Source organism: Phacochoerus africanus, chromosome 2, assembly GCF_016906955.1.
Source record: "Phacochoerus africanus isolate WHEZ1 chromosome 2, ROS_Pafr_v1, whole genome shotgun sequence".
In the NCBI taxonomy this organism is placed as follows: Eukaryota; Metazoa; Chordata; class Mammalia; order Artiodactyla; family Suidae; genus Phacochoerus; species Phacochoerus africanus.
In genome coordinates, this window is record NC_062545.1 from 114,547,108 (window position 1) to 114,562,362 (window position 15,255).

Here is a 15,255-nt window from a genome sequence, read left to right on the forward strand (position 1 = left end):
TACACCAGAGCCACAGCAACGCGGGATCCGAGCCGCATCTGCAACCTACACCACAGCTCACGGCAACGCCGGATAGTTAACCCATTGAGCAAGGGCAGGGACCGAACCCGCAACCTCATGGTTCCTAGTCGGATTCGTTAACCACTGCACCACGACGGGAACTCCAAGTCTTTTCTTAATATAGATCTTTAGACTGAAAATTTCTTATAAGTACTCCTTTAATTACATCCAAGATATATCGATAAGCTGTGTTTTATATTGATATGCTGTATTTTCATTAACTTTTCAATTTTTTTGGCCATCCCACGGCATATGGATGTCCTAGGCCAGGGATCAGATCTGAGCCACAATTGCAGCAATTCTAGATCCTTTAACCTGTTGTGCCAGGCCAGGGATCAAACTGGTATCCTGGCACTGCAGAGACACCACCGATCCCACTGCACCACAGCAGCAACTCCCGCTTTTAAACTTTTTAAGTTTTACTTTTCATGTCCTCTTTGGTGCCAGCGTTCTTAGAAGTATAATTTCTAAATATGTGCATTATTTTCCAGTGTTGTATTATTGATTTCTAATTTAACTTTACTGTGATTAGAAAACATACCGTGTAGCACTTGAATTCATTTAAATCTATTGAGAACTGTTTTGTGTATGGTCCAGAATGTGGTCTGTCTTGGTAAGTGTTCCATATGCACTTAAAAAGAATGTAGTATGCTGTCATTGGGAAGAGTATTTCTAGAATCGCCAATTAGGTCAAGTTGACTGATATTTTTGTGGCACAAAGAAGGGAGACCTGTAAGGTCCCATACCTGTTTATAAGTACTCCGCCTGTTAATTAGTTCATTGGCCAGAACTGGTTACATGGTGCGACCAACCAACATGGGGCTGCAAATGTTGGGGAACACATGGATCTAACAGTGGCCTTGCCTATTTCTTGGAATGATCTCTCTTAACAATGCACCCCAGGAGATAAGACCTGTGATTATAATGTAAATGCATGATCTGAAACTTCTACAGGTGTAAAGTGAAACTTGGTTTGCTATGATGGTTGATACCTGGGAGTGAAGTATATGTCCGATCTTGTTTTAGTTGTTGCGCTGCTCATTTCTACTTGTGTGATATTTTGTCCAGACTAAAAATATTTTTGCTATTTCACTTCCTCCATGAGGAGTGTGTTTGCATGTGCGCTTCTTAGTCCCATCTGCCCCTGAGAGATTCCAGGCATAATTATCAAATGTGTTGATTTTTGAGTTATCACAGACAGCAAGAATAAGAGACAAGGAGCAGCAATTATTGCTGTTTATTGGCCCTAATATAGATAAAGTTTATACTCTTTCTGAGCACTTTATAAACATTTCTGGTAAATCTATCACCTTATCTGCATGAGTTCAATTTGGGACAATATTTAATGATCTCGGTTCCCAAAATAGATCAATATCCTACCATCCATGACTCACAACTTCAGGATTCAAGGTCCAGGAAAAAGGGAAATACTGGGAATCTGCTGAGTACCTAAGCCTTGCTCCTAAAGATTGTCTGCCTTCAACTCTCCTAAAGGCATCCTGGACCTCAGTATAGAGCCAAGGATGCACGTAAGGTACCCCTCAGAACCTCAGCCCTAGTGCTGAATCCCTGAAATCCCACCTAATGTGGGACAACTGACATTTACCAGGGTTTCCTATTCTTTTCGTGACACACGCATACGTCCATCCCAAATGTTCTGTGACCAGCTGAGAGACAGCTCCCAGCCTCTCTCCTTTGGAATTCAAATCTGTGCATTCTTCTGCCCTTAGATATCTTGTGCACTCTCAACTGCCTCTCTTCCAGGTCTCCTGCTGGCAGATGGTACCAATGGCTTTTATGAGAAACCCAAGAGTCATTTCTTGGCACCCACTTTTTCCTCATGCCAGTGTATCACCCAGTCCTCTCAATTCCACCCGAAGCCCTCATTTCCTCAATTCTGAAACATTTAGATGTTCCTAGATGCAGAAACATTGTGAGGATTAAATTGAGTAGTAGGGAAATTGCTTAACACCAAGTAAGTGCTCAGGATCTACTCTACCATTTTCTTACAACTTACATCAAAGGCAAACGGGTAGGTTGTATCCCAACAGCTGTCACTGCTCTGCATGGGTAGACTTGGCTGGGCAGCACAGATGTTCCTATGTCACCACATCTGAATTGATATGTGACACTTCACAGTAGAATTTTTAATTTGGGTTCTTCATTCTGTCCCAAAATATCTCCAGAGGGATTATATCACTATGCAAGTTTTTTTTTTAACTTTTTGACACAATGGGATTATAGAAAAATAGCAAAAATGTAGTATGAAGAATCTCCTTATACCCTTTCACGAGATTCCAAATTTTAGTATTTTTGTTTATCCAGCCATTTGAAAGTCAGTTACATGTCTGGTGAGATGGTGCCTCTTTATCCCTAAATACTTCCGTTTGTATCTCCTAAAAATAAGAACATTCTCTGTTTTGGCCATGCCCATGGCTTGCACAAGTTCCTGGGCAAGGGAATGAGCCCCAACCATAGCAGTGACACAAGCCACAGCGGAAACAGCAGGGGATCCGTAACCTGCGGAGCCACCAGGAACTCCTAAGAACATTCTCTGAAAACAGCACAATGCACTGACCAAACTCTGAAGATTAGCATTGATTTAACACTGTTACCTACAGACTTTATTCACATTTTGCCACCTGTCCTAAGTCCTTTGCAAAAGAAAATTCTGGATCATGTACAGCATTTTGTTGTCACAGCTCTTTCATCTCCCTTCACCGTGAACATTTCCTCGGTCTTTTTATTTAATGACACTGATGTGTTGAAAAAGTACGAGCCAATTATTTTAGGGGATATCCTTCACCTTGCCTTTGTCTGACATTTCCTCATGGGTTCACTTTAGGGACTTGTGTCAATAAAGCCACCAGGTGAGGTTGTGTTCTTCATGGTCATGATGCAATTTTGTTTTGTTTTTGTTTTGGCCACACCTGAGGCATGTAGAAGTTCCTAGGCCAGAGATCAGACCCGCACCACAGCAGTGACAACACTGGATCCTTAACCTGCTGTGCCACAAGAGAACATCAGTCATGTTACAGTTTTAAAACCAAAATCCATGACATATGCAAAAGACTGCCCAGCAATACTAGTAGTAAAAATTGCCTATTCTTTTCAGACTGGCTGAGTTGGCAAGATTTTGAAAAATTGTCAATTGAGACCTAAACATCCATGTAAAGAAGGCAGGTGACTTTCCAGAGAAGCCACTTAATTAAATGACATAATACTAGAAATTAGGCATAAAACCTAAATCTATGAGTTAACCAAATCGAAGATGCACATCACCCCTCTCTCCATGCTTTTCCCTATCCCTCAAAAAGTGTATTTTCAATTCGCAAAGGTACCAAAGAAGAGACTGAGATTATAAACACCTGTGAGGCATGGGGAGCGACAGCCTGAGCTCTTACTGACTGAAATTGAATTAGAACCATCTTTAGGCTCTGCAAGTTTCAAAATGTTTAGACTTTTTGATACTTAGGAAAATAACTGGAATTTTGTGAATCATACATGACTATTAAATCATTTAGAACCAGTACGCTTACTGTGCGAACATTTTTACTCACGTATCTCAGTGTCTTTATGTACAGACAAATACCTAAAGAGTAAAAACAAAACAAACAAACAAAAAACAACTATAAAAAGGCACAATGTCACAGGCCATTATAATGTTTTTTGTTTTGGGGGGTTTTTTTTAGGGCTTTATCTGTGGTATCTGGAAGTTCCCAGGCTAGGAGTCGGATCTGAGTTGCAGCTGCCGGCCACAGCCATGCCAGATCTGAACTGCATCTGTGACCTATGCCGTAGCTTGTGGCAACGCCAGATCCTTAACCATTGAGCAAGGGCAGGAATTGAACGTACATCCTTATGGACTCTATGTTGGGTTCTTTTTTTTTTTTTTCCAAATTTATTTTTTCTTAGGGCCGCACCCATGGCATATGGAGATTCCCAGGCTAGGGGTCCAATGGGAACTGTAGCCACTGGCCTACACCACAGCCACAGCAATGTGGGATGCGAGCCACATCTGCAACCTACACCACAGCTCACGGCAATGCCGGACCCTTAACCCACTGAGCAAGGCCAGGGATTGAACCCACAACCTCATGGGGTCTAGTTGGATTCGTTTCCACTGTGCTACAACGGGAACTACTCTATGTTGGATTCTTAACCTGCTGAGCCACAGTGGGAACTCCTAGAATGATTTTATATGTTAACAAAGACTAAGAATACTGGATAAGATTTTGGTATTTTTTTCTAAATTCAACTGACAGTTGACAGCATCCTTAGAGAACAGAAGAAAAAAAAAGTAAATGGAAGAAGAAAAATCCCTTCTATCTTCATTGAAACAGGAAAAGTTTAGGCCCCTAAAATGTTCATTTAAAACGTTTCCAATATAGAAAAGAATGGTTATTTTCCAACCTCTAAGAAATTGCTGAATTGAAAGTTCATTATGAAATCTGGAGTTCAATGGTGTCAGTAATTCTAGCATCATGGCAATACCTGGATTTTATCACCATGAGATTCATTATAAGCACAGCCATATCATACTGATTTTTAAGTTGTTATATTCTCATTGATAGGAAATAAAAGATGACGTTTCTTCTCTAACACACCCCACCCAGCCAAACCATGTTCTCTTCTTCTAAGATACAGCAAATGAAAGTGTGAAATAGGGACTTTTCTATAAATAAATTTTTAAGAATTCAGGCATGTCATTAGGTCAGAATTCATTCAGTCCCATCTCCCACATCATTTTCAGCTACAGCTTGAAATCAACTATCATTGCACATTAGCACTATCATGCACAAATCAAGTTCAAAGATAAATTATGTGCCATTAATTTTAGCACAACATCATTCTACAGTTTTGGGTTCACTGTTTAAAATAGATTACCTGTGTATAGTAAACAAAGAAAATCTCCACTGAATAAAATAGAATTTTTCAGTAAACCAGGCCATATCTGATTTCCTGACCTTTTTAAATAAACAGATTCATACATTAACAATGCTGTCAATCGAGGAGAAATGAAGAAGGGTACCTCTAATTTATAGTTTTTGCCACTTTCCATGGTATCACTATTCCTATCATACCTCATTTCAAGTTATCAAAGTTTTAACAACCAGTTCGTAAATTTTCTTGATAAAAATTTAATAATAGGTTCTTGTAAACTGGTATAAGCAGGCTCCAGACCACCACCCATATTCCAAAGAATGTATCTAAATTGAAGCAGAGTCACAGGATAGAAAATTCAGATGAGAGCTAAGAGAAAAAAGTTCTCATGTTTAACTGTAGTCCCAGAGAGGAGTTGAAGTGATTTTTGACAAGGAATTACCTGAGATTCCTCCCAAACCAATAAAAGACATAATCCACAAATACAACAAGCCTTATAAACTCCAAGCTGAATTTTTAAAAAAAAAAAAACAAAAAACAAAAACCAAACCCTTTTCTAGACACATGATAGGAAAACTACCAAAAAACCAAAGGCAAAGAGAAAAATCCTAAAAATCAAGAAGTAGCCAGAGAAAAAAGGTTGTTTCCCTAACAATTAGGCTAAGAGCTAAAACCATAGAATCTATTTTTATCTATTTGTTTGTTTATTTTGCCTTTTAGGGTCGAACCCCAGCCCAGGGGACGAATTGGAGCTGTAGCTGCAGGCTTATGTCATGGCCATGTCAGATCTGTGCCATGTCTGCCACCTACACCAGAGCTCATGGCAATGATTGATACTAAACTCACTGAGTGAGGCCGGGGATCGAACCTAAGCCCTCATGGATACTAGTCAGGTTTGTTACTGCTGAGCCATGATGGGAACTCTGGAATCTCAATGATAGAGACCAGAAAATAAGGGAAAGGAGAAAATATCACCAAACTTCTGAAGGAAAAGTAATTGCCAACCCAAAATTATATAAGCAGTGAAATTATCCTTCAAGAATGAAAAGAAGGGTAGTCTCGCTCGAGGCTCAGCAGAAATGAATCTGACTAGCATCCACAAGGACGAAGGTTCGATTCCTGGCCTCGCTCAGCGGGTTAAGGATCCAGCATTGCCCTGAGCTATGGTATATGTTGCAGATGTGCCTTGGATCCCATGTTGCTGTGGCTATGGCATAGGCCGGCAGCTATAGTTCCACTTCGACCCCTAACATGGGAATCTCCATATGCCATGGGTGTGGCCCTAAAAAGACCAAAAAAAAAAAAAAAGGAATCAAAAGGAGTTCCCATTGTGGCTCAGTGAGTTAACGTGAGTTAAGGACCCAACATAGTCTCCATGAGGATGCAGGTTCAATCCCTGGACTTCCTCAGTGGATTAAGGATCCAGTGTTGCTGCAGGCTTTGGCGTAGGTGGCAGATGGGACTCAGATCTGGTGTGGCGGTGGCTGTGGCATGGGGCTCAGCTGCAGCCCTAATTCAGCTCCTAGCCTGGGAACTTCCATATGCCACAGGTACAGCCATTAAAAAACAAAGGAAGGAAAATAATTTTTAGATGCACACCAACAAGGTTACTGACTGACTCCACTAACTGAAACATTAAGGAATGATCGCCAGGCTGAAAAATTCAATCCAAGGAGGACATACAAGAATGAAGTAACAAGGGAGAACACAAAATAAATAAATCTAGATGAGTTTAAAACACTCACAATCTTTGTGGGGTTATAAATGAATTAGAACTCAAACATGTGGAGTTCCCGTCGTGGAGCAGTGGTTAACGAATCCGACTAGGAACCATGAGGTTGCGGGTTCGGTCCCTGCCCTTGCTCAGTGGGTTAACGATCCGGCGTCGCCATGAGCTGTGGTGTAGGTTGCAGACGCATCTCGGATCCCGTGTTGCTGTGGCTCTGGCGTAGGCCGGTGGCTGCAGCTCCAATTCGACCCCTAGCCTGGGAACCTCCATATGCCGCGGGAGCGGCCCAAGAAATAGCAAAAAAAAGACAAAAAAAAAAAAAGAACTCAAACATGTGACAAAAATTGCACATAGGTCAGGTGGGATATAAATGGATTCAGTGTCTTCAAAGTTTCTACGTTTATCAACAATAAAGTCAAAGAACCAATAAACATTAGCTTTCCAAAGTGACGTAACGATTCACTTCCATCATGGACTTCCTGTGTGGCTTGCAGCATAACAAATAACTCAGTGTTGCTTCTGCAGTGGCTGTGGCTCAGCCTCTGGCTCGGGAATTTCCATATGCTGCAGGTGCGGCCACCTGTTTTGGATAAACCATGAGATCCTGCTGTATAGCACAGGGAGCAATATCTAGTCACCTATGGTGGAGCATGATGGAGGGTAATGTGAGAAAAAGAATGTATATATGGAGGATCCTGTGAGAAAAGGAATGTATAAATGTATGTGTGACTCTTTGCTGTATAAATTGACAGGACACTATGAACCAGTTATAATGGAAAAAATAAAAATCATTTAAAATTAAAAAAAGAGATTCACTTCCATCAATCCCAATCTAAATCGTAGCCTATTTTGTAGTGATTATCAAGCTAATTCTAAAATTCAAAGGACTCAGATTATCCCAAACAACTTTGAAGAACAGAGTTGAAGGGCTAACACTATCTGATTTCAAGACTCATGAAGCAACAGTAATCAAAACAGCTTATTAATGACATAATGCCATTTGCAGCAACATTGATGGAACTAGAGAATCTCATACTGAGTGAAATGAGCCAGAAAGACAAAGACAAATACCATATGATATCACTTATAACTGGAATCTAATATCCAGCACAAATGAACATCTCCTCAGAAAAGAAAATCATGGACTTGGAGAAGAGACTTGTGGCTGCCTGATGGGAGGGGGAGGGAGTGGGAGGGATCAGGAGCTTGGGCTTATCAGACACAACTTAGAATAGATTTACAAGGAGATCCTGCTGAATAGCATTGAGAACTTTGTCTAGATACTCAGGTTGCAACAGAAGAAAAGGTGGGGGAAAAAATGTAATTATAATGTATACATGTAAGGATAACCTGACCCCCTTGCTGTACAGTGGGAAAATTAAAAAAATTATAAATAAAAAAACAGCTTATTAGTATAGAGATAGGAAAATAATCAATGGAACAGAATAGAAGAACCTTACATACATAAAAACTTATTTCAGAAAGAAAGAAGCAAACAAACAAAAAACAAAAAACCACATACACACACACACTTTCCAGGTCAATGTATAGTAGGATAGTCTTTTTCAAAAAGTGATCCTCGAACATTTGGATATCCATTATCTATATACAAGAAAAGTTTGTACACATACCTCTAACTCAAAATCATATAAAGTCTAGAAATATCCTGTCTAGAGAAAATCATAGAAGAAAATCTTTGTGACCTTGGGTTAGGCAAAAATTCTTCAACGGGACATTGAAATCACAATACATAAAAGAAAACTGATAAATTTGATCTTCAAAACTAAATAGTCCTGCTCTCTGAAAGATACTGATAAGAGACAAGCCACAGATAAGAGGGAAATCTTTAAAAAGAAGATATTTTAAAAGGACTTATATTCTGGGAGTTCCCTTGTGGTGCAGCAGGTTGGGTCCAGTGTGCCATTGTAGCAGCTCAGGTTTAACCCCTGGTGTTTGAACTTCCATGTGTGCCACAGGAGCAGGAGTGGCCAAAGGGAAAAAAAAAAAAAAAAAAAAAGGACTTGTATTCAGAAAATATTAGAAAAAATTCTCAGTTCAGTAATAAGAAAACTGCCCAAATTAAAAATAGGCTAGAGATTGAAACACTTAACCAAAAAAGATATACAAGTGGCAAAAAAAGTACATAAAGATGCTTAATCATTAGGAAAATGTAGATTAAAGCCACAAGATACCACTATACTCTTATTCAAGTGGTCAAAATGAAAAATGTTGCATTAGGTGTTAACTATGTGGAAAAACGAACTCTCAATGAAATGAAAAAGAGTACAACTACTTCAGAAAACAATTTTAGCAGCTATATGATATAATCCATTTATTTCACTCCTCCGTATTTACCCAGAAGGAAAATACATGTCCATACAGTGACTTGTATGTAAATGCTTAAAATGGTTTTGGTAATAGTGAAAAAATATACTGTGAACAACCCAAATGTCCTTCAATGGTTAAATGTGCAAATTAGTCAATGCCAACTAATCTATAGTGAAAGAAAACCCATCGTTGGTTGCTTAGGGAGGGAGGGAGTGGAGTAGCAAGGGAAGATGAAGGGAATACTAAAGGACAGGAGAAAATTTGGGGTCATGATGAAAATCCTCATTCGCTTGATTGTGGTGATGGTTTCACAAATGTTGCCATACATCAAAACTTTATTTTTGTCTTTTTAGGGCCACACTAGCAGCATATGGAGGTTCCCAGTCTAGGGGTTGAATCGGAGCTATAGCAGCCAGCATACACCACCGCCACAGCAATACCAGATCTTTAACCCACTGAGCGAGGCCAGGGATTGAACCTGAGTCCTCATGGATGCTAGTCAGATTCGTTTCCACTGAGCTATGATGGGAAGTACTCAAAACTTTAAATACATGCACATGATTGCATGTCAGTCATATCACAATAAGTTTTTTAAACTACAGTAAGTCACCATTTGTTGTCTACCTATTAGATTTGAAAAGACAGAACCACACAAATGAGATTGTGCAGATGGTAAGCAGGGAAGCCTCTATGGATAGCTATGTGACACTAGTTATCAACATAAAAGATGCAACTACTCTGACCTGCAGTGCTACTTCTTCTAGGAACCAACCCTACAGAAATACTTCAATACGCATAAAAATATTGAAGCATTGTTTGCAATAAATAGTTGCCAAGGAGTAGAAATACTTCAGTGTCCATCAATAGGATCTAATTAAAGTTAGTTAAAATTATGGTATGTGAGTCAGCAAACCCACACCTGGCATATATCCAGAGAAAACATTAAAAAAGATATATGCACCCCAATGTTCATTGCAGCACTATTTACATTAGCCAATGGAAACAACCTAAATTCCCATCAACAGAGGAATGGATAAAGAAGATGTGGTACATATATATACAAAGGAATATTACTCAGCCATTAAAAAAGAATGAAATAGTGCCATTTTCAGCCACATGGACTGGCCAAGAGATTATCATACTAAATGAAATAAGTCAGAGAAAGGCAAATACCATTTACGCATGGAATCTAAAAAAAAATAGCACAAATGAACTTATTTACAAAATAAACAGACTCACAGATTACAAAATCAAACTTAGGGTCACCAAAGGGGAAACATGGCTGGGGGAGGGATAAATTAGGAGTTTCGGATTAACATATATACACTACTGTATATAAAATAGATAACCAACAAGTACCTGCTGTATAGCCAGGGACCTCTACTCAATATTCTGTTAATAACTTATTTGGGAAAAGAATAAATACATATACATGTATAACTAATTCACTTTTCTATACTGAAATTACACAACATTGTAAATCAACTATACTCCAATATAAAATTTTAAAAAAATTTTAAAAAGAGCTGCCTGCTTTGCAGAAACTCTCATGGCCTATCACCACATCCTATGAGGTGTGTATACTTCTCCTGGTCAGGCAGCAGTCAAGCAGCCAAGGCCCTGGCCTGAAGCCACACCAGCACTAAATAAAGTGGGCCAGTGAGACAGTGGAACCCACACTCCTGCCCCAGGGCACACTCCTGGCAATAAAACCATAAAGCAAATAAGTGCTGTACGTAATAATCAGGACAGTGGTTATCTCAGGTGACAGGACGTGATGGAGAGGAGAAGGCTCATAGGGTGATACAGTTTTTATTTCTTGACCTGGATAATGGTTTCAGTGTACACTTTTAAATAATTTAGCAACGCAGTATACATTCTGCTCTTGTCTATCATTTCACTGTAAAAGTGTTTAAAGTATACAGAGAAAAATCCTGAGGCCAGACACCATTCTCATCTACCATCCAGTTACCACACTCTCTGATGGAGAAATACTTTTATTAGTTTCTTGCTACAGAAATTTTTTCATGTGTATACAGGGTATGTCAATATATTATTACTCCCCTTCCTTTTACACAAGAAATAAGCATTTTGTTAGTCTCTACCTTGATTTTTGTTGGCAGAGTTGTTTTCTTTGTCTTTTAATTAATAGACTTTTTTTTTTTTTTTTTTTTGTCCACACCCATGGCATGTGGAAGTTCCTGAGCCAGAGATCAAACCCGTGCCAGGGCTGCTATAGTAACAACCCTTGATCCTTAATCCACTCTGCCACAAGGGAACTTCAAATTAATAGATCTTAAACACCTTTCCACATAAACATTCTGTTTTACATCTGCAGTTTCCATTGTATCTATGTACCATGGCTAGTCCTCTATCGAAGGACATTTGGTTTCTCATCTTTCCCCATTTGCAAGAATGCCATAATCAGTAACTTGGTTTACCAATTTCAGACAGGCATACATATCTATCTGTAGAATAAAGTCCCAGAAATTGAATTGCTAAAATGAAGAGCTGCACGTATAACTTAGAAATGGTCAACATAGAACCACTTTGCACCTCCACTAGCCATGTATGAAAATGCCCATTTTCCCACTGCTCTGTCAACAGCATGTGTTGCCAAACTTAGCAATTTTTGCCAATCTGGTTCTTTAGTATCATGTTATTTTCCATTTCCTTAAGGATGTGTAAAGTTGAACCCTACTTTTCCAAGTATCTTAGGACTGTTTTTATTTCTTTTTCCTGTGAACAGTCTGTTCACATTCTTTGCACATCTTTCTTTTGAGGTTTAATCCTTTCCTTTTCAGTTTCTAGGCATTCTGGCCATAATAGAAAAATTAGCCTTTTACTCTTACTCTCTGATTTGAGTCATGGCTATTTTTCACCAGGTTGATATCTGCTTTTTTCCTTTTCTTCTAATTTTTGTTTTGCCAATCGGAAGGTTTGTTTTTTTCTCTCTCTTCTGTGGTCCAGTTATATGCCAATAATTTTTTTTAAAAAATAAAACTAATTAAAATAAATTATGGTATATGATCCAAAAATACCACTTCTTGGCATGTATCTGGATAAAAAAAGTAATTCAAAAAGATGTATACACCCCATGTTCACTGCAGCACTAGTCACATATAGCCAAGACATGGACAAACCTAAACGTCCATTGAGAACTCAATGGATAAAGAAGATGTGGTACATACATAGAGTGGAGTATTTCTCAGTCATTAAAAAGAACAAAATAATGGCATCTGCGCAACATGGATGCAACCAGAGATTATCATACTAAGTGAAGTCAAAAAGAAAGACAAATAATGTATATCACATGTATGTGAAATCTAGAGTATGACAGAAGTGAACTTTTACAAAAAAAAAAAATAGACTTACAGACATACAGAAAAGACTTGTGGTTGCTAAGGACGGGAATGTGGGGAGTGGGAGGTTGGTGTTAGCAGAGGCAAACTACTATATACGGAATGGATAAATAAGATCCTACTGTACAGCACAAAGAGCCATATATATTCAATGACCTGTGATAAACCAAAATGGAAAAGAGTATGAAAAAGAATGTGTATAACTGAAACACTGATGTCCAGTAGAAATTAATACAACATTGTACATCAATTATACTTAAATGATTTTTTTAAAATCAAGGATGGTAAACTGCTATAAGAACACAATACAGCTATAAAAAGCAGGGAGCAGTTTTTCATGTACTAATAATGGAAAGGGTCTCAGGATATACGATTGACTTTTGGACAACATGGGTTTGAATTGCATGGGTCTCCTCTGGGTCAATTTTTTTCAATAAATACTACCTGTATTTTCATTTTACAGATGAACATACAAATCAGCTAAGTGTTGAGGAAAGTTTATATCTGATGAGAGATCACAAAAACTGGTAACAGAAGAAGTAGAGTTTGAATCCTGATTCTATCCCAACTGTTTCCACGTCCTGCCCTTGACTGCATCATTTATCAATTCCTTTGTTTTTGAGACAGGTAACAGTATGTGGATTTCTTACTAGTGGGACACCCCTAAGCCCCATGTTGTTCAAGGGTCAACTGCATTTTTTTCTTAATTGCTACTACCCCCATGGAATACGGAAGTTCCTGGGCCAGGGATTCAGTCCAAACTACAGATGCAACTTAACTCCCTGTGCCTGGCCAGGGATCGAACCCATGCCTCTTCAGCAACCCAAGCCACTGCAGTCAGATTCTTAACCCACTGTGCTACAGCAGAAACTCCCAGGTCAATCATATTTTTTCAAGGACAAGATACGAAACAGCATGCATGATGTTACCAAGTGAAGAAAGTGAGGCTGGGAGAAAGAATGAGAATTTAACCACTTGCTGAAAGGCGAATATAACATTTGCAATTTAACAGAACATTTCACCACGAGAAGAAAAAGACAATAAATAAAGAGGAAGAACACAGTAAGAGACCAGGTATTTGGATACAAGATAAGGTATCCAACTGGCCAATAAATACAAAAGTGTGCTCAGCTTCTTTAGCTAAAGAAGAAGAGCAATTAAAGCCACCAAGTGATACCATTACAGATCTTCTAATTGGCTGAAGTTTTAAAGACTAACAATACCAAGGGTTGGTGAGGATGTGAAGTAAACTCTCCTACACCATTGGTTGGACTATAAATTGGTACAGCCACAACGAAAACAGTTTGGCAATGTCTACTCAAGTTGACATATTCATACTCTGACTCAACAATTCCACTCCTAAGTATATAACTAACAGAAAGCTGTTTACCAAGATACATATACGAAAATATTCTCAGGAGCCTTATCTTCAACAGCTCCTGTAAGTTCTGTAGACTTAATTTAAATGTATGGGAAGGGTTTTTCCCATACCAAGCAATTCTCTGGAACGGGCTGGTGTCCTACCATTCAACTCAATTCTGACACCATCTGCCCAGGGATTGCATCAGACTCCACAGGGTAAGGGCTTAGTTCCACAAAACTGCCCTCCACTTCACAGCACATTCACAAGTCCAGCTATGTGTGCTTCTGACCAACTGGCTATAAATCAGAGGTTCCCACAACCTGCTTTCTTGGGCTCAATGTATTTACTGGCTCACAGAACTCAGGAAATCCATTTACTCACTAGATTACTACGTATTAGAAAGAATATCAAAGGATACAAGTCAACAGCCATATGAATCTATACATAGGATGAGGTCCTCAACCAAGGAGCTTCAGTCCTCATGGTATTGGGACCCTGCAGGGTGGCACGTGGAAGTGGTCTGACTCCCTAACTTGGAACCCCCTCCTTTTATGTTTTATGAAGACTTCATTGCATAAGCACCATTGATTAAGTTATGGGCCATTGGGGATTGATTCAACCTTCCCCATTCCTTGGAGGTGAGAGCTAGGATTGGGGGCGGGAGCTGAAAATTCCAACACTCTAAATATATGGTTGATTTGCCTAGCAACCAACCCCCATCCATAAAGGACTTTCTAAAAGTCACCTCATTCACATAAAACCAGTCATGGTAGAAAAGGATTTGCTATGAATGAGATGACACCCATTTTGCCTTTATGGCTCTGAAGCTACAAAGGGAAAGAGACCCAATATTAGAACAACAACAACAAAAAATGCTCGCATTGCTCTTATTACTCAGGAAATTCCAAGGGTTTGGGGAACAATGAGCCCAGCACCACAGACAAATACCAAATACATTTTTTTTTAATTTTCTAAGAAACAGTCCTAAACAGGACACAACCTAAAAGTTCACCAGCAATAGAATATATAAATCATAGCGTATTTAGAAAGTATAAGAATGTACCCATAATTCAGTAAACAAACTATAGCTATGTACAACTTGAATGAGTCTAACAGAAGCAGCTCATTACAAAAGGATACATAATATACTCACAGAACATGTGGTGTTAACCAGTAACTCCACCATTCCCAGTGTTTAGCAATGTGTACCTTGGCAATAAAACCATAAAGCAAGCAAGTGCTAACCATAATCATCAGGACAGTGGTTATCTTAGGTTGTGCTGGGGAGGAGAAGGCTCATAGGGTGATGCAGTTTCTATTTCCAGACCTGGATAATGGTTTCAGTGTGCACTTTAAAATCACTTAACAAGGCAGTGTACATTCTGCTCTTTTCCATCTAGCATCTCATTGTAGAAGTGTTTAAGGTATACAGTGAAAAGTCCTGCTGCTACCGACCCTTCTCCATCACCCAGCTCCCACATCCTCTCTGGAGAACTACGTTTATTAGTTTCCTGTCATAGGTATTACTT

General features: G+C 39.1%; 1 protein-coding gene across 1 annotated transcript in view; it reads right to left on the reverse strand.

The window, feature by feature from the left end:
- The window catches only part of GCNT3 (glucosaminyl (N-acetyl) transferase 3, mucin type), an 88,672-nt gene extending 73,707 nt beyond the window's left edge, over nucleotides 1-14,965 (reverse strand). The window contains exon 1 of the mRNA XM_047766218.1: nucleotides 14,880-14,965. The gene's annotated coding sequence lies outside the window, so the exon portion shown is untranslated. The remainder of the gene's footprint in view (nucleotides 1-14,879) is intronic.
- Between the last annotated feature and the right edge of the window lie 290 nt (nucleotides 14,966-15,255).